The sequence below is a fragment of the Mauremys reevesii genome, linkage group 5 (assembly GCF_016161935.1).
Source record: "Mauremys reevesii isolate NIE-2019 linkage group 5, ASM1616193v1, whole genome shotgun sequence".
Lineage (NCBI taxonomy): Eukaryota > Metazoa > Chordata > Testudines > Geoemydidae > Mauremys > Mauremys reevesii.
This window is the reverse complement of record NC_052627.1, coordinates 87894801-87918789: the sequence shown is the minus strand read 5'-3', so window position 1 is coordinate 87918789 and position 23989 is coordinate 87894801.

The window sequence follows — 23989 nt, the reverse complement described above, 5'->3', positions numbered from 1 at the left end:
TTATACCCCCCTTGTTTGTGTAAGCCTTTTGTTCGGTTTTCCCCCTCACCCCTCCTTTTCCAACAGCAGCTACATTAGGCATTACATTTCAGCGTGTTAAAAAAGTTCTCATTTGCATTCTTATTTCTGGCCTTCACAGCACAAACGCATACAGATTTTCCTTCCCCCTCTCCCCCTCCTCCCCGCCGCTTCTGCTGTTTCAAACTCCTGCATCTGCAAGCTGAAACAGCTGACAGTTACACATTTTGCTTGCAGTCTGTTAGCATCTTAGGCTGGTTAAAGTTCACAGCATGGAAGACCTCTGGTTCACTCAGGCCTGTAGTCACAACTTTGGTTTACTTAGGCCTAGTGACACCAACAATTAAAACTGTTGCTGGCTCAAAGAGCCCGAGGCGGAGCAACAGCAGGTTTGTTGCCCGGTGTGCGTTGCACTAATTATTACACCAGGGTGGAGAAGCAAAAACCAGGTTTATTTGAGCCCAAATAAGGTGCCAGGGAGAAAAACCATTTTTAAATCCTGCACACCCGCGCGCAGGCGGGATTCCAGCATTTATACCCCCCTTGTTTGTGTAAGCCTTTTGTTTGGTTTTTATTTGGGGGCTAATTTAGACATCATTGTAGATGTATATCTGGGATTATGTTTTCCAATATGCATTACTTTGCATTTATCAACATTAAATTTCATCTGCCATTTTGTTGCCCAGTCCCCCAGTTTTGTGAGATCCTTTTGTAGCTCTTCGCAGTCTGCCTGGGACTTAACTATCTTGAGTAGTTTTGTATCATCTGCAAATTTTGCCATCTCACTGTTTACCTCTTTTTCCAGATCGTTTATGAATATGTTAAATAGGACTGGGCCCAGTACAGATCCCTGCGGGACACCGCTATTTACCTCTCTCCATTCTGAAAACTAACCATTTATTCCTACCCCTTGTTTCCTATCTTTTAACCAGTTACCAATCAATAAGAGAACTTTCCCTCTTAACCCATGACTGCTTATTTTGCTTAAAAGCCTTTGGTGAGGGACCTTGTCAAAGGCTTTCTGAAAATCTAAATACACTACATCCACAGGATCTCCTTTGTCCATGTGCTTGTTTACCCCCTCAAAGAATTCTAGTAGATTGGTGAGGCATGATTTCCCTTTACAAAAATCATGTTGACTATTTCCCAACAAATTATGGTAATCTATGTGTCTGACAATTTTGTTCTTTATGATAATTTCAACCAGTTTGTCCAGTACTGAAGTGAGGCTTATTGGCCTGTAGTTGCCAGGGTCACCTCTGGAGCCCTTTTAAAAAATTGGCATCACATTAGCTATCCTCCAGTCATTTGGTACAGAAGCTGATTTAAATGATAGGTTACAGATGACAGTTAGTAATCCTGCAATTTCACATTTGAGGTCCTTCAGAACTCTTGGGTGAATACCACCAGGTCCTGGAGACTTATTAATGTTTAGTTTATCAATTTGTTCCAGAACCTCCTCTAATGACACCTCAATTTGAGACAGTTCCTCAGATCTGTCACCCAAAAAGAATGGCTCAGGTTTGGGAATCTCCCTCACATCCTCAACAGTGAAGACCAATGCAAAGAATTCATTTAGTTTCTCTGCAATGGCTTTATCGTTTTTGAGTGCTCCTTTAGCATCTCGATCATCCAGTGTCCACACTGGTTGTTAAACAGGCTTTCTGCTTCTGATTTATTTAAAAAAATTTTTTGCTATTACTTTTAGAGTCTTTGGCTAGGTGTTCTTCAAATTCTTTTTTTGGTCTTCCTAATTATATTTTTACACTTCATTTGCCAGCGTTTATGCTCTTTTCTATTTTCCTTATTAGGATTTATCTTACACTTTTTAAAGGATGCCTTTTTGCCTCTCACTGTTTCTTTTACTACGTTGTTTAACCACGGTGGCTCTTTTTTGGTTCTCTTACTGTGTTTTTTAAATTGGGGCATATATTTAAGTTGAGCCTGTATTATGGTGTCTTTAAAAAGTTTCCATGCAGCTTGCAGGGATTTCACTTTTGGTACTGGACCTTTTAATTTCTGTTTCACTAACCTTCTCGTTTTTGTGTAGTCCTCCTGTCTGATATTAAATGCTACAGTGTTGGGCCGGTGTGGAGTTTTCCCCGTCACAGGGATGTTAAATTTAATTATATTATGGTCACCATTACCAAGCGGTCCAGCTATATTCACCTCTTGGACCTGATTCTGTGCTCCACTTAGGACTAAATCAAGAATTGCCTCTCCTCTTGTGGGTTCCAGGGCTAGCTGCTCCAAGAAGCAGTCATTTAAGGTGTAAGAAACTTTATCTCAGCATCCCTTCCTGAGGTGATATGTACCCAGTTAATATGGGGATAGTTGAAATCCCCCATTATTATTATTATTGAGTTTTTTATTTTAATAGCCTCTCTAATCTCCCAGAGCATTTCAGAGTCACTAATACCATCGTGGTCAGGTGGTCTGTAATATAGCCCTATAGCTATGTTCTTATTTTTCAAGCATGGAATTATTATCCATAGAGATTCTATAGAACAATTTAGTTCATTCAAGATTTTTACTTCATTTGATTCTACGCTTTCTTTCACATATAGTGCCACTCCCCCACCAGTACAACCTGTTCTGTCCTTCATGGTATTACTGTGTCCCATTGATTATCCTCACTCCACCAGGTTTCTGTGATGCCTATTATATCAATATCCTCATTTAATACCAGGCACTCTAGTTCACCAATCTTATTATCTAGACTTTTAGCATTGGTATATAAGCATTTTAAAAACTTGTCATTTTTTGGCTGTCCCCTATTGCATGGCGTAATTGAATGGGACTTTTTTTCATTTGTCTGTTTCTCATCAGATCCTCCCTGTATTTTATCATTTTCCATCCTCTCCTCCTTATTAGGAAATAGGGAATCTCCATATAGATCCTCCCCTAAGGGATGTCCAAACCACATGCTCCTCCACACCTGTCGGCTTTCCCCCAGCCCTTAGTTTAAAAACTGTTCTACGACCTTTTTAATTTCAAGTGCCAGCAATCTGGTTCAATTTTGGTTTAGGTGGAGCCCATCTTTCCTGTATAGGCTCCCCTCTCCCAAAAGCTTCCCCAGTTCCTAATAAATCTAAACCCCTCCTCCCTACACCATCGTCTCACTCACATATTAAGATCCTGCAGTTGCACCTGTCTAACTGGCCCTGCGCGTGAAACTGGAAGCATTTCAGAGAATGCTACCATGGAGGTCATGGACTTCAATCTCTTACCTAGCAGCCTAAATTTGGCTTCCAGGACCTCTCTCCTATCCTTTCCCCATGTCTACATGTACCGCGACCACCGGCTCCTCCCTAGCACTACACTACACAATGCCTTTAGTGCTCCTTTTTATACTTTGACACTTCACTATGTGGCCTCTCACACAATCCTTCCCCGGATGGTATCTACTAGGAAGTTAACACTTCTTTTGCCAATGGCTCTGCTTATGTATGACCACCAGCAAAAGTACTTCTATTCCATACACAACCCCCAGAGACTATTAATAGCACTCAACAGGCGTATCACACTTCATATCTTTGAAGCAGTGTACAAAGGCTACATAATCATCTCACAACCTTGATTAAGTACGATTATACTTTCCTATGCAGATGGGGAAGCTGAGGCAGAGGAGCAAAGAAACTTGCCCACAGCATCATTAGAAGACCCAGGATTAGAACTTTTGTTCTCCAGACTCTTAACCCTATGCTCATCCCTTCACACCCTGCTGCCTCCCTAAAGTACTAAATACACTGTTATACTTCCTTGTCTGCGATGGTTGTTTCTTGCAGTGGGGCACATACACAATGCTATAAGCCCTTAAAGTACAAGGCATGTGTATAGTAATTCATCTCTTTCTGCTATGTTTTACTGCCCATAAAATCTTTATAATTTAACTTGTGATAATTCATTAATAATTTCATTTATACATAATTTATTCTTAATTTAATAGCTAGCTCTCTAGACAAAATCCATATTAAAACATTTCATGTATTAAACTTGTATTTTAAAACTGTCGTGTGCTCATTTGTTGAGAAGATCTGCTATACTTCATAATGCATGAAATTAGTTTTTAATCCAAATAAACCTACTCTGAGGTCATGATATACATTTCTTTTTATCTTGACTATACAGTATGCAAGCACACAATTTTAAAAAAATCCTGGTCCATATGGACATGTTCTTTTATTCTGTATGTACAATGTGATTAAAATTTGAGATGCAGCATCTTAATCTAGTCTCATCCTACTGCAATGATAGATTACTAAAGCACAGAAAAAAATCAAGTTGTTTGCCTCCGATTATGGAGAACTTGGGGTTTCTCTGCAATCTGTCACAAAAAATAACCCTCTCTAGTGGTTTGATGTAATGTATTAACTTTGTTTTACTACAGCTGTCTGCATTTCCAAAAGGAATAATACGTCAACAATTATGTAGTGTGCTCACACACCTCAACAGTTTCTGATCCAAAGAACTAACAATGGAAAGTTCTGATCCTGCAAGTTGTTCTGCATGGGTGGACCCCTGCACTTATGCAGACCCCTATTGATGTCAATGGGGCTCTGCATCAGCAGAGATGTCCAGCTGTACAAAGCAGATAGCAGGATCAGGACCTATGACATCCAAACCTTTAACTCAGAAGGTATGAGATCCAGAACTTCAGATACTTGATATTGGCCTACTCTTCTTCCAAGAAGCTAAACCAAACTTCCAGATCTGCGCAGCCCTGCATTCTGGGAAATTTGAGATTCAGATTAAAATGTAGTGGCTATGCCTCTAACAATAAGTTTTTACTTTATAAGCCACTGAGAAAAATGCAGGGTGGTTGCTACCAGGGGCATAGTAAGACAGACTTCTGGATCTTCAGGTTCAGACCCTATATCTGGAAAAGGCACTGGTGCTTTTAAATGGTGCTAATAAAGATCTAATGGGGGGTCCACAGAAAATGAAACCATTAGGTCTGGAAGAGTACCAGGAGGTACAAATGGATGTTGATGTTCTAGGCTGCTGCCTTCCAGCACTTTGCAGTCCTGTCCTGGTGAGTCAGCACAGAGTTGGCAGGCTGTTGGCACCTGTGGGAGAAGAGGCTTGCCAAAGGCGGAAACAAGCCTCAAGGTCACAGGGCAGGTCTAACTCCAATTTCCCTTCATGTGCGGAGGAGGATTAAAAGTGCAGCAGGCAGCAATGTAACCTGCTCCAGACTGCCCTACTAGAAATACTCAGTTTGCCTGCATGCTAGCTACATCTCCTTCCCCTCAGTTCAAAGGTTCTAGAACTGCATTTTCCAAATCTATTTCTCATTTTTCTTATTTCTCATTTTTTACAAATAATTGTTAGTTCCCTCTTACAGTGTCTAGCTCCTACAATTCATTGCATTCATTAACATTACATTGAAATTCCCTACTTACTGCCCCCTTCCCTGCCTAGCAATCTCTGCAGCATTAACATTTTCTCCTGATAGGTTTCAGAGTAGCAGCCGTGTTAGCCTGTATCCGCAAAAAGAACAGGAGTACTTGTGGCACCTTAGAGACTAACAAATTTATTTCAGCATAAGCTTTTGTAGGCTACAGCCTACTTCATCAGATGCATGTAGTGGAAAATACAGTAAGAAGATATATATATACACAGAGAACATAAAACAATGGGTGTTACCATGCACACTATAAGGAGAGTGATCAGTTAAGGTGAGCTATTATCAGCAGGAGAGAAAAATAACTGTTTGTAGTGGTAATGAAAACAGCCCATTTCCAGCAATTGACAAGGAGATGTAAGGAACTCTAGCCTGGTCTACACTAGGCGTTTAAACCGGTTTTACGAGTGTAAAACCGATTTAACGCCACACCCGTCCACACTAAGAGGCCCTTTATATCGGTATAAAGGGCTCTTTAAACCGGTTTCTGTACTCCTCCCTAACGAGAGGAGTAGCGCTAATATCGGTATTACCATATCGGATTGGGGTTAGTGTGGCCGCAGATCGACGGTATTGGCCTCCGGGCGGTATCCCACAGTGCACCACTGACCGCTCTGGACAGCAATCTGAACTCGGATGCAGTGGCCAGGTAGACAGGAAAAGCCCCGCGAACTTTTGAATATTTCCTGTTTGCCTAGCGTGGAGCTCAGATCAGCACGTGTGGCGATGCAGTTAAAAATCAAAATAAAGAAAGAGCTCCCGCATGGACCATGAGGATGTGATCGCTGTAAGGGCAGGCAAATCTGTTCTATCAGCGCTCCGTTACAGAAGACGAAATTCAAAATCATTTTTAAAAAATCTCCAGACAGACGCCATAGCAGGGGCTCAGCGCACTGCTGCGTGACAAACGTAATGGAAAGCCCAAGAATCAAATGGACGCTCATGGACTGGAGGACTCAAGCTATCCCACAGTTCCTGCAGTCTCCGAAAAGTATTTGCATTCTTGGCTGAGCTCCAAATGCTTCTAGGGTCAAACACAGTGTCCGCGGTGGGTCAGGGCATAGCTCGGCAATTTACGCACTCCCCCACCCACCCCCAGAAGTGAAAGGGAAAACAATCCTCTCTTGACTCTTTAACATGTCACCCTATCTTTACTGAATGCTGCAGATAGACCCGATGCTGCAGCACTCAATACCAACATCCTTGCTCCCCTCCGCCATGGGTGGCTGATGGTGCAATTCGACTGGTATCCGTCCTCGTCATCAGCCTATTGGCACATGGGGCAGTGCAAAAGGACTGGTAACCATGCAGACTACCATCCGTTAGGTCGATCAAGGGTGCCTGGCCCTAATTTTTCATGGTAGATGGTACAGTATGGCTGATAACCATCATTGTCATAGCAACAGGGGGCTGAGCTCTGTCAGCCCCCACCCTTCATGTGTAAAAAAAAGATTCAATTGCCCCTGGACTAGCAGAGGGATGCTGGGCTCCTCTGCTCCACATTCCTTACTGTACTGTCTGGACTATCATAGCAGCTGGAGGCTGCCTTCCACTCATTTCTCACTAACAAGTCAGTGTGTCTTATTCCTGCATTCTTTATTACTTCATCACACAAGTGGGGGGACAATGCTACGGTAGCCCAGGAAGGCTGGGGGAAGAACGGAATCAACAGGTGGGGTTGTTGCAGGAGCACCCCCTGTGAATAGCATACAGCTCATAATTTCTGCAGAATCTGACACAGAGCAGCTGTGCTCTCTGATACAGTGGTTCTCTAGTACACTTGCCCATATTCTAGGCAGGACTGATTCTATTTTTAGATACCAAAAAGGAGGGATTGACTCTGGGAGTCATTCCCAATTTTGGCTTTTGCGCCCCTGGCTAAGAGCAGCCAGAGGCACTTATGACAGCAGCAAATGGTGCAAAACGACTGGTAGCCATGCTCATCTTTTTACCAATTTATGGATTGGTAGATGGTACAGTATGGCTGATAACCATCTCTGCTGTCATGCAAAAGCAAAAGCATGCTGCTGTGTAGCGCTGCTGAATCGCCTCTGTCAGCGGCATCTAGTACACATACGGTGACAGTCACAAAAGGCAAAACAGGCTCCATGATTGCCATGCTATGGCATCTGCCAGGGCAATCCAGGGAAAAAAGGCGCGAAATGCTTGTCTGCCTTTGCTTTCCCAGAGGAAGGAGTGACTGATGACATTTACCCAGAACCACCCGCGACAATGATTTTTGCCCCATCAGGCACTGGGATCTCAACCCGGAAATTCCAAGGGGCGGGGGAGGCTGCGGGAACTATGGGATAGCTACGGAATAGCTACCCACAGTGCAACGCTCCAGAAGTCGATGCTAGCCTCGGACCGTGGATGCACACCACCTATTTAATGTGTTTAGTGTGGCCGCGCGCAGTCGATTTTATACAATCTGTTTTACAAAACCGGTTTATGCAACTTCGGAATAGTCCCATAGTGTAGACGTACCCTCTGTGTGTGTGTGTGTGTGTGTGTGTGTCGGGGGAGGGGGGTAATAAGCCTGGGGAAATAGTTTTACTTTGTGTAATGGCCCAGATGGTAAAGTAAAGTAAAACTATTTCCCCAGGCTTATTTCCCCACCCCCACTCTCCAGCACAGAGTTAGAGCTTGTTTACATTGCAAATGCTTTGCTGGTATAGCTACGTCAGGTAGCATATGCCAAAAGGAGTTTTTCTGTCAACATAACTATACTACCACCCCAATGACATTAGCTATGTGAACAGAAGCACTCATATGGTGGAATAGCTGCATCCATGTTGGGGGTTTGCTGGCACAGCTATGTCAGCAATGGTGTGTGTTTTTTTCACAACTTCGACTGTGGTACCTATGTCAATAAACCTATGTAGTGTAAACCTGGCCTTTTTGAAGTGTAGGGCTAGGCCACTCCCTTCCCTCAGCATTTCCAGCTGGTTAGATTAAGCAGTTCTCTGCTCTGTGTGCTGGCTCCTGTGAATCCCATTTTTATGCACCTAATGCTCCCAGTGCCTTGTGTGGGGAGCCTGGGCACCTCACTCGGGGTTGAGAATTCCCCTTGATAGCAGGGCCTCTAGAAGTTAGATGCTCAGCCTAAGTCCCCCTTGAGAATACCAGTCTGTGTTAATATGCATGCATGCCCTGGATTTTCTGTAGCAGTAGATGAACAGTTTTGCAATTCTGCCCTGTGCTTAGGTTTCCTATTCATATGAAGTTGTGAGGCTGGGTCACAGGGCCTTGTGGTGTGCACTCCCTGATTGCCGAACTGCTCCATAACCAATTCTTCTAGCATTTGTTGCTAGGCATCCTGTTTGCTTTTTCTATTGTAGCCTCACATTGGGCGGAAGGCTTTAGTATGTATATGCAGTTATTAACTCACTACCTTGATATTTGCCCATATTTCCATTCAGTAACTGTCCTTTCCTTCATTTTTCTAGCCCAAGAAAACAGTTGCTCATATTAGAATACAAACAAACATCTCTATATATGATATTAATAAATACAGTCAATTATTTCACTGGTTGGAAGATAAAAATTAAAAGAAAAACAAGACTAGATAAAGAGCATTTGGGGTTTTTTTTTATAGATGCTAGTGATTTTGCTCTAATCCTCTTTTCAGAAGAAGTTGCAACCAAAATTATCAGCAGTGAGTTTCCAAATGGAGATAATTTGCTCACAAGGGAATGCCTCATGGAAGCAGTTTTGTATGGTCCATAACACTGAGTCAATGGACAGCATAGGCAAGGCTTTCTCTGAGAAACCTTGGAGTAATAATAGTCTCAGATCCAGAGCTTCTCGGTTTCTTTTCTGAGGAAATCCAATAATTCTATAAAGGGCCAGTGGAAGCAGGCAGCTAAAACCTGCCTGTTGCTTGTGGGGGAGAAAGAAGGTCAGCAAAATGTCACTCATGTAATCAATGTTCAGTTGCAAAACTTTCTAATTGTTGGTTTTAGAGACATGACTGGGGAGCAGCGAAGGGATAGATGAGTGGACATTTTATAGTTGAGTAGTATCTTTTCCTAAGTTGGAGGGGGGGAGGAATTCAACATTTCATATCTTTCAGTAGATGTATGCTGTATTCTCCTTCTGTGAATGTAATAGTGAAACATATCTTAAATGGTCATTAAAATAATTGTGAAAAAACAAACGTGTAGGTTGCATTATGCTGCTCCATCACTGTAATAGGGCACTCACCTCTGGATCACCTCCAAGCAGCAGGGTGTGGTACTACAGTCCTTTTCTCACCCCTGGTCCCCCTAGAGGCTACCAGTCAATCTTGGCAGGGTCTTCGGTGGTTTGACTCTCCAGCCAAATCATAAAGTCCAAATGAACCTCTTCCAGAGTATTGAGTTTAATCAACAGACAACCTATTTGCCCTCTCTGGGGTCTTCAGCCCTGACTCTGGGCCCCTTAAACACAGCACTTTGTTCAGGCAGCTCCCAACTAAGCCTTGTCCCCTCATTTATGCCACTTTACCTGTGGCCAGTAGGGGAACCCAGGCCCAACCACCACACCAGGTTCCAACTTAGGGACCCTAAAACATAAGCCACATACTTGATTCAGTTTACTGCTGCTATTTCCCTGAGCCTCTTCCTGCCTTTAGCTTCACCCTTATCTCAGGGTTAAGGTTCTCAGGTCCTCTTTCACCCTACAAACCCAGCTAAGCAAAATGCAGCCAGAAAACAACCATTAGCTAGCCCTCAATCATCTTTGGCCAGAGACATGCACCCTCCCTCATCTCTCTGTTCCCACCCAGCAACTGAACCATTAAGGGCTGGCCACCCCTTTTATCTGGGCTCTAATTGGCTGTCATTAGCCCTGTTAGCCCCTTGAGAGACAGTCACTCTAGTTTCTAAGATGGTTGCTCCAGGGAGGCCTCTTTATGCAGGCCTGGAGGACCCACTTTTGCTGCTCTTTTCCTCCCATTTTGCTGCTTCCTGGGGTAGGGAGTAGTAGGGCTGTGGGGCCTCCCATAGGAAGCTGCAAAGGCCAGGTACACCCTCTTACAATCACCTTTTCACAAATAGATTTTCAAAATTTCTAGCACAGACCTCCACAAGGGATCAGGTGACAGAGGGGGGGCAGTGATTTAGCAGAGCTTCTCTGGTGTTAACTAGTAACAAAGGTTCTGATTTTGATCCGTTTTTGTAACTTTAAGATAAAGAAAAAACTTCTCATGCTTTTACATTTCAGGCTAAGTCTCATTGACAATGTGAACATTTTCTGAGAATGTGGAATAAACTATATACACACTTATTGGGATTAAACATGTTTTAAATGACTTCATATAGGGATAAAAGTAGGTATCAATGTGTTCAAGAGAGGGCTCCATTATTAACTATTAATTTCATCACTTTTAAGGTTTGTTTTTTCAACGTGATAGATACTTAGTTGTCACCTTAAGTGCTTTTTGTGGAACTAAATGTTTTGATTTTGCAATATATTTCTGAGGATGTCCCCATGGAAATTCTTATTTAAGTTCTCCACTCTCTGATAGGAGGATAACTTCAATAAAGTGTGGGGAACAAATTCATCCCTAATTTAAAGTGGGTGCCTAACACCAGTGCTAAATTTGTCCCTTCTTACTAAGATGTTTTTCCCTTTTTTTCCTTTTAAAATCAGGACAGTTGCTCTTCCTGGAGACCTGCTGTTTCTGAAAGGATGGCATTTACCCCACCTCCCTTGATTTCCTCTGCTTCTGTCTCTTCCCGCCTTTTCTGAGTTCACTTTTGAGCAAGCATCATGCTGTCAGGAGCACTGAGGGAAGGTGCACGATCATGACTGTTGCTACACCCTCCAGCAGGGTACAGTGGTTGTCTAGCTCTATTGACTGAGATGGACAGGAAGCCACCCCATGGAGTTTCTATTTCTACATTTGACCATTGAGCCAGGTGCAATTGTGGTCCTTTGCTCTCCTGTCACACAAGGGGAGGACAACTCCTTACATCCTTATCTTGCCCTTCTGCACACTGTCACAGGGCTAGGCACAGAGATTATTAACTCTACCAGACATTCCGTTTTGCAGTCGCCATTTACTGGGGCTTTCCTTTGCACAAGAAATGCTATAGAAAGAGCAGAAGACAAGCCTGCAAAGGCCTTGCAGAGATAAAAATTAATCCCCACAAGGCTGAATATACAGAAAGCTGCAGATTGAGGAGATTTACTGGCAGCTCGGCATACTGTATATAACACTTGATATGTTCAAAGCATTATAGAAATGTTCAGTAATTTATCCTCACAACATTTCTGTGAAATAGATTGTTATCCCCACTTTACAAATAGGGAAACTGAGACAAGGAAGTGAAATGATTTGCTTAAGACCATGCAGCGAATTAATAGCAAGCTCAAACTCAGGACTTTAACTCCCAAACCTGTAGTCTGAATCATTCTTTCCTATGACAACAATGGAAAGAAGAAATATAAAGCGTAGACATCTAAATGCAGGACTCTTTGTTTCATTCTACTAACATTAATATCAACCTCAGCTCTACCTCTTCTATTGTGCCATCCATTCCCCATCATGGTAAACTGGCACCGCACGGTATTTGATTGTCTGCTCCCCTTTGTTCACAAGAGGCTTATCAATGTTTTTATAATGGCATTAGTCTAACATCAGTTTTTACAGTGTAGAAAAAGACTAAAATCTCCATTACAGTGTGCTGGCTGTTTTGTTTCCCCTGTGTCCACAGCAATGATACTCAGATACTGACTGTGGCCAGACCAATGAGAACAATGACAGACCTGGAGTGGTGGTGGAGGAGGTAGGAACTTCGACATACTATTTAAAAGAGAAGTGTAGGACAAATACAGGTGATTTTTAGGCTCTGATCTTTGAGGGCAACAACTCCCATTGGAGTCTTTGTTGGCTCTTAGGATCAGGCCTATTGAACAGAAACATTTGCAGTTCTATACAATGGAACAAACTTTATTTAAAAGGCATGTAACATGTGCATTATCCTATGTGTATATAGCCATGGACAGTACATATTTTCCCATTAGCACATGCTTGAGTATCATTATCTCATTAACTAAAAGAAGAAGTATCTGGGCATAAGGCAGCTACCATAGACATCTTTTAAAAAGAAAAGCGAGCTGAAGTTGGCATAGCTTGTCTCTCAAGCTGTTGTCCAATAAGCTTGGCCTTGTAGGTATTCCAAGCTTGGTGCCTAGCATAGTTCTCCATAATTATGCTCTCTGAGGGGTAGCTTTTCACCAGCTCCAGAGCCATCTTTCTCGACTTGACAGGTGCTTTGTCTAGAAAAAGTTTTTTGGGAATGAAAATGCACTCTGCTCCTTCACTGATCTGTGGGAGAGAAAAAACAAAAACAGAGAATAACTGTGTTGGTTTCTAGACAGTACTAAAACTTCATACTGTTCTCTTTTCCTATAGCTTCACTATAAATTATTAATTACAAATAGGATTATGAATGCATCTTCATTTATTACAGTGTGTTCTCTATTTACATTATGTATCACATTAAGAATTCTTTCAAAATCAGTTTGGAAAGCTGATAAAGACAACATGTAAGAGTTGCCCATCCATTATGTTTTATTGCTGTAGCTCACAGATGGAAAAGACCAAAAACACTATTATCCAAAATAATATCTTTTCCTCATTTAAAAAAGGTTGGGTTTATTTTTTATCTTAAGGATAATGAAATCTGAGTTCACATTTATGAATTTAGTGATAGTTTAAACTAGGATTAAATGGAATTATCATACTGTGTTCTGCACAGAGAGTGATGCTGATTTGGTTAGAGCACTTGCTTGGATTTAAAATGATAGCAGCGAAATAAATGCATTCGCTTTAGTTTTTAAAGGAAATTTGTTAGTTTTCAGGCCAAACCAGATTTGCTAAGCCAAATTTATATAGGGTTTATAATGGACACTGACTGCAACCTTAACAAAGGAAAGAATATCATCCCTCCAAAACAAATGTCATACTTAGCATGTGTGTAACACTGTTTTTTAAAGCTCTCCTAGCAGGGTGGCCTGTCCCTATCAGGGTCAGATTGTTAACTAATCAGATGCAGCTGAGAAGAGGACAGCAGTTCCCAATGGGCAGGCCACTCATCTGGCATTAAATCAGGAGTCTCTCTTTTCTAGGATTTGTCCCCCATTCAGTACTCAAATAAAACTGGACGTGGTTTTGTCTGATATCAGGTGCCATTCTGAAGAGTGCATTGCTCCGTCCCAGCATCATGCATCTGAGGTCACACCGGTTAGGGCAGGGAAGTGCACTCTAAAATAACACCCTGTTTGGCATGCTCTTAAAAATGTCCCAAGCCCAAATGTCTACACTACAATCAAACAACCCCTTAGCCTGAGCCAAGTCAGCTGGCATGGGCCAGCTGTGACTGTGCAATTACAGCTCTCTATTCAGTTTTAACTAAGGGCTTGTCTACAAGTGTGGAATATGGGAGGTGTGGGTAGGGTAATAGGTAATAATTGGAGATATACCAATCTCCTAGAACTGGAAGGGACCTTGCAAGATCATCAAGTCCAGCCCCCTGCCTTCACTAGCAGGACCAATTTTTGCCCCAGATCCCTAAGTGGCCCCCTCAAGGATTGAACTCACAACCCTGGGTTTAGCAGGCCAATGCTCAAACCACTGAGCTATCCCTCCACCCAAGGGTGACACGATATCCTGTTTTTAAAGGGACAGTCCCATTTTTGGGGGACTTTTTCTTATATAGGCGCCTATTACCCCTCACCCGCTGTCCTGTTTTTTCACAGTTGCTATCTGGTAATCCTAGGTGTGGGGTAAATTGCAAAATGCATTAAAGTGTTGCATTGTAACTGCCCTGCGTGGACAGTGCTGGCACAAATGAAGAGGTTCCTAGTTCTTGGTAACGTACTCTTTGAAACAGGGCTATAAACTAGGCACCTCTATGTTCATGCCAGCAATGTACACAATAGGTAGTTACACCCAACACTCTGATGTACTCTATAGTTTACACACACAACTCCACAGTCCACACTGCAGTATAAGATGAGAGACAACAGATGAATTCAACAGCAGAGAAGGGGAGCACAAGCAAACAATGAAACAATACTGGTCAGCATGGTAAGTCAGTCACATAACTTCTATCTTGACACTAAAAATTTTTATATTCTTAATGCAAAATGTCACTTTCTGTACTTTTCATTTTCATCTAATGTTAATCTCATAACACCACTGCCCTCACAAGCAAACATTCCTTATTTCTAATTTATTAGCCATTTATTTCATTACTATTAAAAGCACTTGTTAACATTTTTATCTCTACCATCTCTCTCTAAACCTATCATATATATATATAAATAGATATATGTTCATGAAATTGAGAAATCTGATATTCTTTTATAATGGAACAGAATCTCTATTTTCCCACAAAAATGAATGCTTCTGAATAGCCTATCAGTATGTCTATAATCATAACCTACTAGTTGGATTTTCAGAGGTGTTCCTAGTAAAAGTAATTAGGAGTTGTATGTGCTCAACATCTTTGAAAATCTGGCCATACATCCTATGTATGATTTAATGGCAGCATACACAAAACATTGAGAAAGAGTCCCATATTTACTAGATTCATGGAAAGTTGAGCTCTTTAAAACATTGTCTTCGCTTCATTATTAATTAGCAAACAAGTACCCCAAGTACTCATTTGCTTAACAACATAGAATCATAGAATTTAAGGTCAGACGGGACCATTATGATCATCTAGTCTGACCTCCTGCACAATGCAGGCCACAGAATCTCACCCACCCACTCCTGTATCAAGCCTGTGTCTGAGCCATTGAAGTCCTCAAATCATGGTTTAAAGACTTCAAGGTGCAGAGACTCTTCTAGCAAGTGGCCTGTGCCCCACACTGCAGAGGAAGGCGAAAACCCCCCAGGGCTTCTGCCAATCTGCCCTGGAGGAAAATTCCTTCCTGACCCCAAATATGGCGATCAGCTAAACCCTGAGCATGTGGGCAAGACTCACCAGCCAGACACTCAAGAAAGAATTTTCTGTAGTAACTCAGATCCCACCCCATCTAATATCCTATCACAAGCCATTGGGCATATTTATTGCTAGTAGTCAAAGACGAATTAATTGCCAAAATTAGGCTACCCCATTATACCATCCCCTCCATAAACTTATCAAGCTTAGTCTTGAAGCCAGATATTCTTTTGCCCCCACTACTCCCCTTGGAAGGCTGTTCCAGAACTTCCCTCCTCTGATGGTTAGAAATCTTCATCTAATTTCAAGTCTAAACTTCCTGATAGCCAGTTTATATCCATTTGTTCTTGTGTCCACATTGGTACTGAGCTTAAATAATTCCTCTCCCTCCCTGGTATTTATTCCTCTGATATATTTGTAGAGAGCAATCATATCTCCCCTCAGCCTTCTTTTGGTTAGGCTAAACAAGTCTAGCTCATTGAGTCTCCTTTCATATGACAGGTTTTCCATTCCTCGGATCATCCTAGTAGCCCTTCTCTGAACCTGTTCCAGTCTGAATTCATCCTTCTTAAACATGGGAGACCAGAACTGCACACAGTGTTCCAGATGAGGTCTCAGCAGTGCCTTGTATAACGGTACTAACACCTCCTTATTTCTACTGGAAATACCTCGCCTGATGCATCCCAAGACCACATTAGCTTTTTTCACAGCCATATCACATTGGCGGCTCATAGTCATCCTGTGATCAACCAATACTCCAAGGTCTTTCTCCTCCTCTGTTACTTCCAGCTGATGCCTCCCCAGTTTATAACAATAGTTCTTGTTATTAATCCCTAAATGCATGACCTTGCACTTTTCACTATTAAACTTCATCCTATTACTATTACTCCAGTTTACAAGGTCATCCAGGTCTTCCTGTATGATATCCCGGTCCTTCTCTGTGTTAGCAATCCCTCCCAGCTTTGTGTCATCTGCAAACTTTATTAGCACATTCCCACTTTTTGTGCCAAGGTCAGTAACAAAAAGATTAAATAAGATTGGTCCCAAAACCAATCCCTGAGGAACTCCACTAGTAACCTCCCTCCAGCCTGACAATTAACCTTTCAGTACGACCCATTGCAGTTTCCCCTTTAACCAGTTCCTTATCCACCTTTCAATTTTCATATTGATCCCCATCTTTTCCAATTTAACTAATAATTCCCCATGTGGAACCGTATCAAATGCCTTACTGAAATTGGGGTTAATTAGATCCACTGCATTTCCTTTGTCTAAAAAATCTGTTACCTTCTCAAAGAAGATCAGGTTGGTCTGGCATAATCTACCTTTTGTAAAACCATGTTGTATTTTGTCCCAATTACCATTGACATCAATGTCCTTGACTACTTTTTCCTTCAAAATTTTTTCCAAGTCCTTGCATACTACAGATGTCAAACTGACAGGCCTGTAGTTGCCCGGATCACTTTTCCCCCCTTTCTTAAAGATAGGAACTATGTTAGCAATTCTCCAGTCATACGGTACAACCCCTGAGTTTACAGATTCATTAAAAACTCTTGCTAGTGGGCTTGCAATTTCATGTGCCAGTTCCTTTAATATTCTTGGATGAAGATTATCTGGGCCCCCTGATTTCATCCCATTAAGCTTTTTGAGTTTGGCTTCTACCTCGGATGTGGTAATATCTACTTCCACATCCAAGGTAGATACTGATAAATACAACAATCACAAGTAAACTCCTGACTGTGGCATAATAAAAGAAATTTGCTCATCACATAAAACTCTACTAGTTCCAGACTGTAAGACTTTTAATACAATTTTGTGGGTTTATAGAAATGTACTGGAGAAACCAATGAAAAAATTACTGGGACAAAAATGATGGTTTTAGAAGACAACAAGCAAATATCCTTGATCTGCTGGTACAAGTCAAGCCCTGATTCTACAGCATGGACCATTAGTTGTCTCTGCACTGATGCGTATGTACAACATTACAAGGCTCTGAAGAGAGAGCAGAAATGTCAATGCTTGCCAAGTAGGATGCAAACCGAGCAGTTAAAATCATCCCTACCTCTCTGACTTCTAGTCCCTACTTCAGTACTCAATCTATTTTCTTTATAGTTGTTCTTTCCCAATTCATAATAGCTTGAAGAAATGACATTTCTTTGTGTTTAAGCTTTGAGTTTATTGAGCAGCGCTTAGGCCAATAAGGAGAGAAGCATCTGTGGTGCTTTCTTCAGTACATGGCTCATTATTACCAAACAAGCTTGTCTGCTAATGATGAGCAGTGTACTGAAGAAAGAACCTGATCAGGCCTGACATATTTACTACACCTAACAAACTGTTGTCATGATATATACCCAACAGGTGGCATGATATAATTCATTTGAAAACTAATAACTCACTGATCATTAATATTTTTGCATGTGGGTACAGGGTATGTACAAAGAGTTATTGATATGTGCTAGAATTATAATATTAAAATGTGTTTGGCAAGCAATGCTTCAGCCAGTCTGCCCTAGACAAAGGAATGAGTATTTGTCTGTCTGACCTGCCTGGCTGTCAGGCAGAGACAATCAAGGCACATTTACATAGACGGTAAACAAAACCATCAATCTAGTGAGTGGAGGAGATAGCCTCTGGTCTATAGACAGGGAATCTGAACCTCAAAAGATAAGTAATTGACTCAACTGATTGTAGACAATGTGACTGTATTATAAAAGGGTATCAAGTAAGGGTTTTTATGAAAGCAAATGACACACTGGTGATTAATATCATTGTGAAATGTATGTATTAACGCTACATGAGGAATTATGAATACTCAATGATACTATGCTTTAAAGTCTGTGACCAAACACAGGGAGAAACAGGTTTTCCCCCAGACAGGAGGAAAGGCAGCTATTTATCTATCCCCAGCAAAATTAAGCAAAGTGTGACGAAAAACAATGGAAGCCCCATTTACATAAAAATCAGCATGGGGATGGGAAATCCACAGGAAAGAAAGGACAGCATGAGGTAATCCTAAGTCTGGGGACAAAACAGTGAGTTTGTGAAGATATTAGGAAAGAGAAGGAGCCATCTTGACATCCATCACTAGACAGATACAAGGGGCCAGAGCTCTGGCAAGCCTAGAAAAATGGGTCCTTCAACCAAGGGGCTTGAAGTCTCTGGGACTGGAAGACTGATGGGGAAACTACCTTGAACAAAGCTGCCGAAGTTAAGTCTTAGTAACTGGAAAGCACTTTCCACTTTTATTTGCTTGTAACCAATTATGACTTTATCCCTTATACTTGAATTCACTTAAAATCCACTCTCTTTCTGTTAGTAAACTTGTTTTACTTTTAATCTAAACTAATCGAGTGTTTGTGTTTGAATTGAAGTGATTATTAACTCCAGTTAAAGCAACACATTGCTGTTTTTGTCTCTTTAAAAGAGCAATGGACCTTACTACTTCTCTAAATGTTCCAGGAGAGGACTGGACATTTCAGGGCAGACAGTTATGGGGAAATCTGGGACTGGAAGTGTGTTGGGGTCACTAGGCTAGTAGTAACCAAGGCTGGTGGACTCCAGTGTGTGGCTGTTGTGTAACAAGCAGGCTGCTAGAGTCAGAGCTGCTGAACTAGGGCTGCTTAACACACAGACACTCAATGCATGCTTGTCTGCTGGCTGGGAGTGTCCAGACAGGAAGCAACAGCAGCAGAGCATTTTAAGGCACTCAAGATTACTGAACAAGCAGTGAAACAACCTTTCACTGGTCTGGGTTGCACCCCAAAATGTGACACCTGGTCAGTGATGATCAAACTACAGAAAATTGCACACAGATGTTGCTGGGAGACTTTGATAGTATTTTAGCTGCAATGCAATCTTTGTGAACTCAAGAGATGCAATGTTCAGCTTGTTTTTGAAAACCACTGACTAGCTGAGACAGTTGCTTTTTGGAATAACATCCACTTGTTGAGCTAGTATGATAGGCCCCATCTAAACAGCCATAACAACTGTGTTGTGACTACCAGGCTTAAATGTGGTTTAAACTCCATTATAATCTAAGCAGGTCAGACTAGTTTCACCAGATGGTGTGGATGTGGCTAAAATTATGTTTTAACCATTTAACAATCATGCTTTATCCCAGGTAGAGACCTAGGATAGAGTGTATTCTTTTTGAAGTGGTTTGGTCTCATCCAGATGTGTTTGCCAAAATATACTGAAATCCAGTTAGGCCAAGATCAAGTTTACATCCTTCTTGAGTATGGCTTGTGTAGAGAGGGCTTTTTTCTTTCTTTTCTCCACGTCTTTTATTAAGTGGGATATAATGGTGTACAAATTGCAAACTATATTCAGGAATATGTTGGAGAACAAGAGCTGTAACCACAAGCCATAGCTTTGTCTATTTCAGTGACCATTGATGCAGGTAATGGAGGGGATGAGGACTATTGTAACCAATTTCTTCTTTCCCAACCCAGTCACGGCTTTCTTTTTCACATCTGCATGATCACAAAGAGGGAGAGAACCCAGGGGTGATGCCTACAGAGCACATAAGCAATTCAAGCTGATTTCCTTGAGAGTTTCTTCTTCTTCTAGTTTTCAGGCTCATTTTTCTTATAAAAAGAAACAGGAACATTCAAACTAAGAACAAGTCCTACTGGGTGTATGGCAATTACCACACAAGCTTTACTGTGACAGGCTCACAATTACTGGAAATGGCTATTTTTTTATTTTTATTTTGGAACTGAATATGGTCTCAGCCCAAACTACAGCAATTTAAGTTCAGACTTCTAACATTTGTCTATACACAAATTTCCTAAATTCAGTGCAAAATGGCTGCTGCCTCTGTTTAAATAATATGTCCAGTTGGTTAAAAACTCAAAAAAAAATAAAATAAATAAAAGCAAAAACATTTTACCACCCTCCCTTCCAATCTTCTTACCAAGCTGAACTGAAGGCTACAAAACTTGTCCATTGTTTCTGCCAAACCCTACAAAGATAAAGAACTTTTTAAAAAAGTTAACATGATTTATTATAGGGACAAATTATATGACTTTTTTTCTAAGTGGAAACCATTGCAATTTAATACAGTGCAAGAAAAGTATAAGCCAAATGATGTACTCTCTCATGGAATGTCTGCTCCAGTGCAGTGCAATATTTCAATTTTTAAAAGTTGTTTTCTTCTCCTTGGTAATCCCTGGGGATAAGTGACCCCCCTCCTTGCTTTCAGAGGAAGGAGAGTCACAGCGATATTTCAGTGTGGGAAATACAGACTGTAATTCAGGAAAGCACTAATGCATACACTTTACTTCTAAAAAGTGCTTTAAGCCCATTGACTTCTTAAATGGGAATTCTCATTTACTTGAAGTGAAGCATATGCTTAAGTGCTGCTGAATCTGGGCCTATATGTTATGGGCATATATCAGAAAAAAACATATAGATGTGAGTGATCTATGGACTGATTTACAAGTGACCATTAAAATATTTTTTAAATATCCTGTTTGTTTTTGGTGGGGTGGGATAGGACAAACTGCTAAACACCAACATAAAGTAATTTTCACATGGCTCTAGATTTTATGTAGAGGAGAAACTTGTACCCAGGGACTAGCCAATGTGGTCTCTGCCCTCCCTGTAGCTCAAGCACTACACAAAGGTTGTTGTCAGTGCTGGTGTCTCAAAAGTATGCAAGGAGGAGCCATGGAGTGTTCAAAACATGACCATTCATTTCTGCTACTATTGCCTCATTGCTGTACTCTGATATGAAAAGTTCTCAGGACAATTGTAGATTAACAGAAGTTTTTTCTTCTGCCATTCACAGCAGATACTGTGTCTTACCACCTATCCTCTATCACTGTAGTTTTCAGAGTAGTATGGGTAGAAATTAAGAGTGAAGACTATGTCACACTTAATTACCTCTTTGCCTGGAATGTGTATGGAATGTGAACTTTTAAAAATATATTTAAACATTTATTTAAGTTAAACAGAGTTTTGAAAATATTTTGCTAAAGCACCCAGTGACTTTTGGTATGGGTTGCCCAAATTCTAAATGTATTATTGGTATAAAAGCTCAGCGTAAAGGAGGGAATGTCCTGGCGTCAGGACTCCTGGGTTCTGTTCCCAGTCCTGTCAATGACTCATTGTGTCACATTGGGAAGGTTACAGCTATTTTTTAAAATACACAAACCCACACACACAACTTCACAACAGATTTAATCACAAAAACTCACAAAAATGCCACCTTGTTCCAGCGCCCTTATCTTCAGGAACTGAGGAGCTGATGAAGCCACCTGCAGAGAGAAGACTACATGAAACACTGGTGACCATTAACTGGAAAGAGGTAAAACCCAAGGTAAAATAGGAACATGCTTGACAAAACATCTGAGATCTCTTTACACCGTCAAAGACTGTATATTGTCAGTATTCTTTAGATGCTGCAATCCAACTGCATTGCTATGTTAGTTACACCAGAATATTAAATCTAGGATTACTGATATGTATGCCTGTATTTTAAATATGTCGTATTTTGAAACAGTGTGGGCCAGATCCCCTGCATATGTAAATGGCATAGCTCTGTTACCTGCATTGGAGCCGTGCTGATTTACACCAGCTGAGGAGGGGCCTGTCTGTAGAGTGTATATGGTACAAACTATTTCCTTTATATTACAAGGTAATCACCAGAGAAACTGATTTCTGTCTGAGAATCTAAGAACCACTACAGACAATTTCACAATCACACCAGTATTTAAACCCAATCTTTACAAATCCACACATCAGTGTTACTTTTACAAGCAGAAACCATCAATAGTATGTTCTAAATCATTTGGAAAATGACAGCTAGTATTACAACTGCTTTCAGCTCAAAAGACATATTCTTAAAACTAAACCATTAGACATGTGACTTTCAAAGCAGTAGGAGTAGCAATGTCAAGTTCTGAAGTATTCTATCAAGTTACAGCAAACTATTCTTCTGGCACAGGTTTATACAATTTTTTTTTAAATATCAATTATAAAACTAGCAGAATTTCCAAAATTTAATGATAGGATATTCTAGTAAGTAGGGTAAGGAAAGGAATCTAGAGAGAGGAAACATTGTTTTATAGTCTAGACATGACCATAACCATGCCTCTAAACCCTGTGGAAGTCTTGGGCCCCATTTTTGCAAAGACTTTAAGCACACATGTAACCCCAGTGAAGTCAATGAGGCTGCTCGCATATACAAAATTAAGCACACGCCTAAATATTTGGAACTGTGCTCTAAGTGTGTCAAGAAACAACTGTACTGTGATCAGGTCACTCAGGAAGGCTGTGCTTGTAATGCAGATGGGGCTAGAAATCATATTAGAAGTTTAGTATCAGGTAATAAAAAAAGGGAGAAATTATAAATGCAAAAATGGGATAGCAATTTGCCAATAATAGTTATTTAAATATCAGTTGAAGGAAAGTTAGTAAACAAAGACTTATATTTGACTAAATTGGTGCAACAAATCCTAAGGGGAAAATATCATTACAATATAATTAGAGATTGAGGAGGAAAATTGCGTGCATTTGCTTTAATCATCATAAGTAATAGAAAGGAAATGTCTTGGGAATGAAAGATTACCAGGAAACATATTGGTTGTTCTTGTGGGAGAAGATTACAGTGCAGTAACTGACCAGACCTACAGCTCCATGATGAACATTGGCATCAGTTTTTAAACCTGGTCTGGGAACAAGATAATAAACTCTATGGGCTCAATCCTGTGAGGTACTGAGCACTCTAGCCCCAATCCAGCAAAGAATTTAAGCATCAAGGGGGCCAATACATGGTTAAGGTTAAGCATATGCTTAAGTGCTTTGCTGAATTGGACCAGAGTGCTCAGCACCTGAAGAACTGAGCCTTACATAAAAATAATTCAAATTCTTTATTAAAACAGTCAAGGATTATTCTGCTAAACTAAAGAGCACTAGACTTATTAAGGTCGAATCCACAAATTTGACTTAAGTAGATTCGAAATAGTCCTGTAGTGTAGACAAGGCCTAAGATAATTGATCTTTTAACTATTAGCATGTGCCTATTCCAAATGAATATTTTTAGTTTCACTGTACATTTTGTCATCCAATCACAAACCATCATTTCTGTTTAGACCTTGTGAGATGATAAAATGTGACCCAGTGTAACAACAAACCGTGCTGCAATGAAAGAGAGAAAGCTAGAGGAAAAAGAACATCTTCTTAATATTTGATAGTCAGAACACATTTAGTATAGTTTATATTTTTTCAGTTTGAACTCTCTCATAGATAGGTTTTGAGATGTACCTTGATATATAGCCATAGGTCAGAGGTTTTTCTACTTCTGCCTTATTCATTATGACTTATTATCAGACAGGAAAACAGAAAGCCTTTTAGATATAACAACCACTGTCAAATAAAATAACAATTCTATTTTAATTATTATGATTCCTTTATGCAGTTATACAGAACAATACACTGACAGACAGCACAATTCACCAGACTAGAGAACTGAATACTGTAAAAACATATGTCTACTTAATTTTCAGAAGTATTAGATACATCAGAAAAGTAAAATTATCACAGTTCTTGGGAACGGTTTGACCTGAAAACAGCACCTTCAAAAATAAATTATAGTAACATTTAAAACTATTTTTTCCCACTAAAT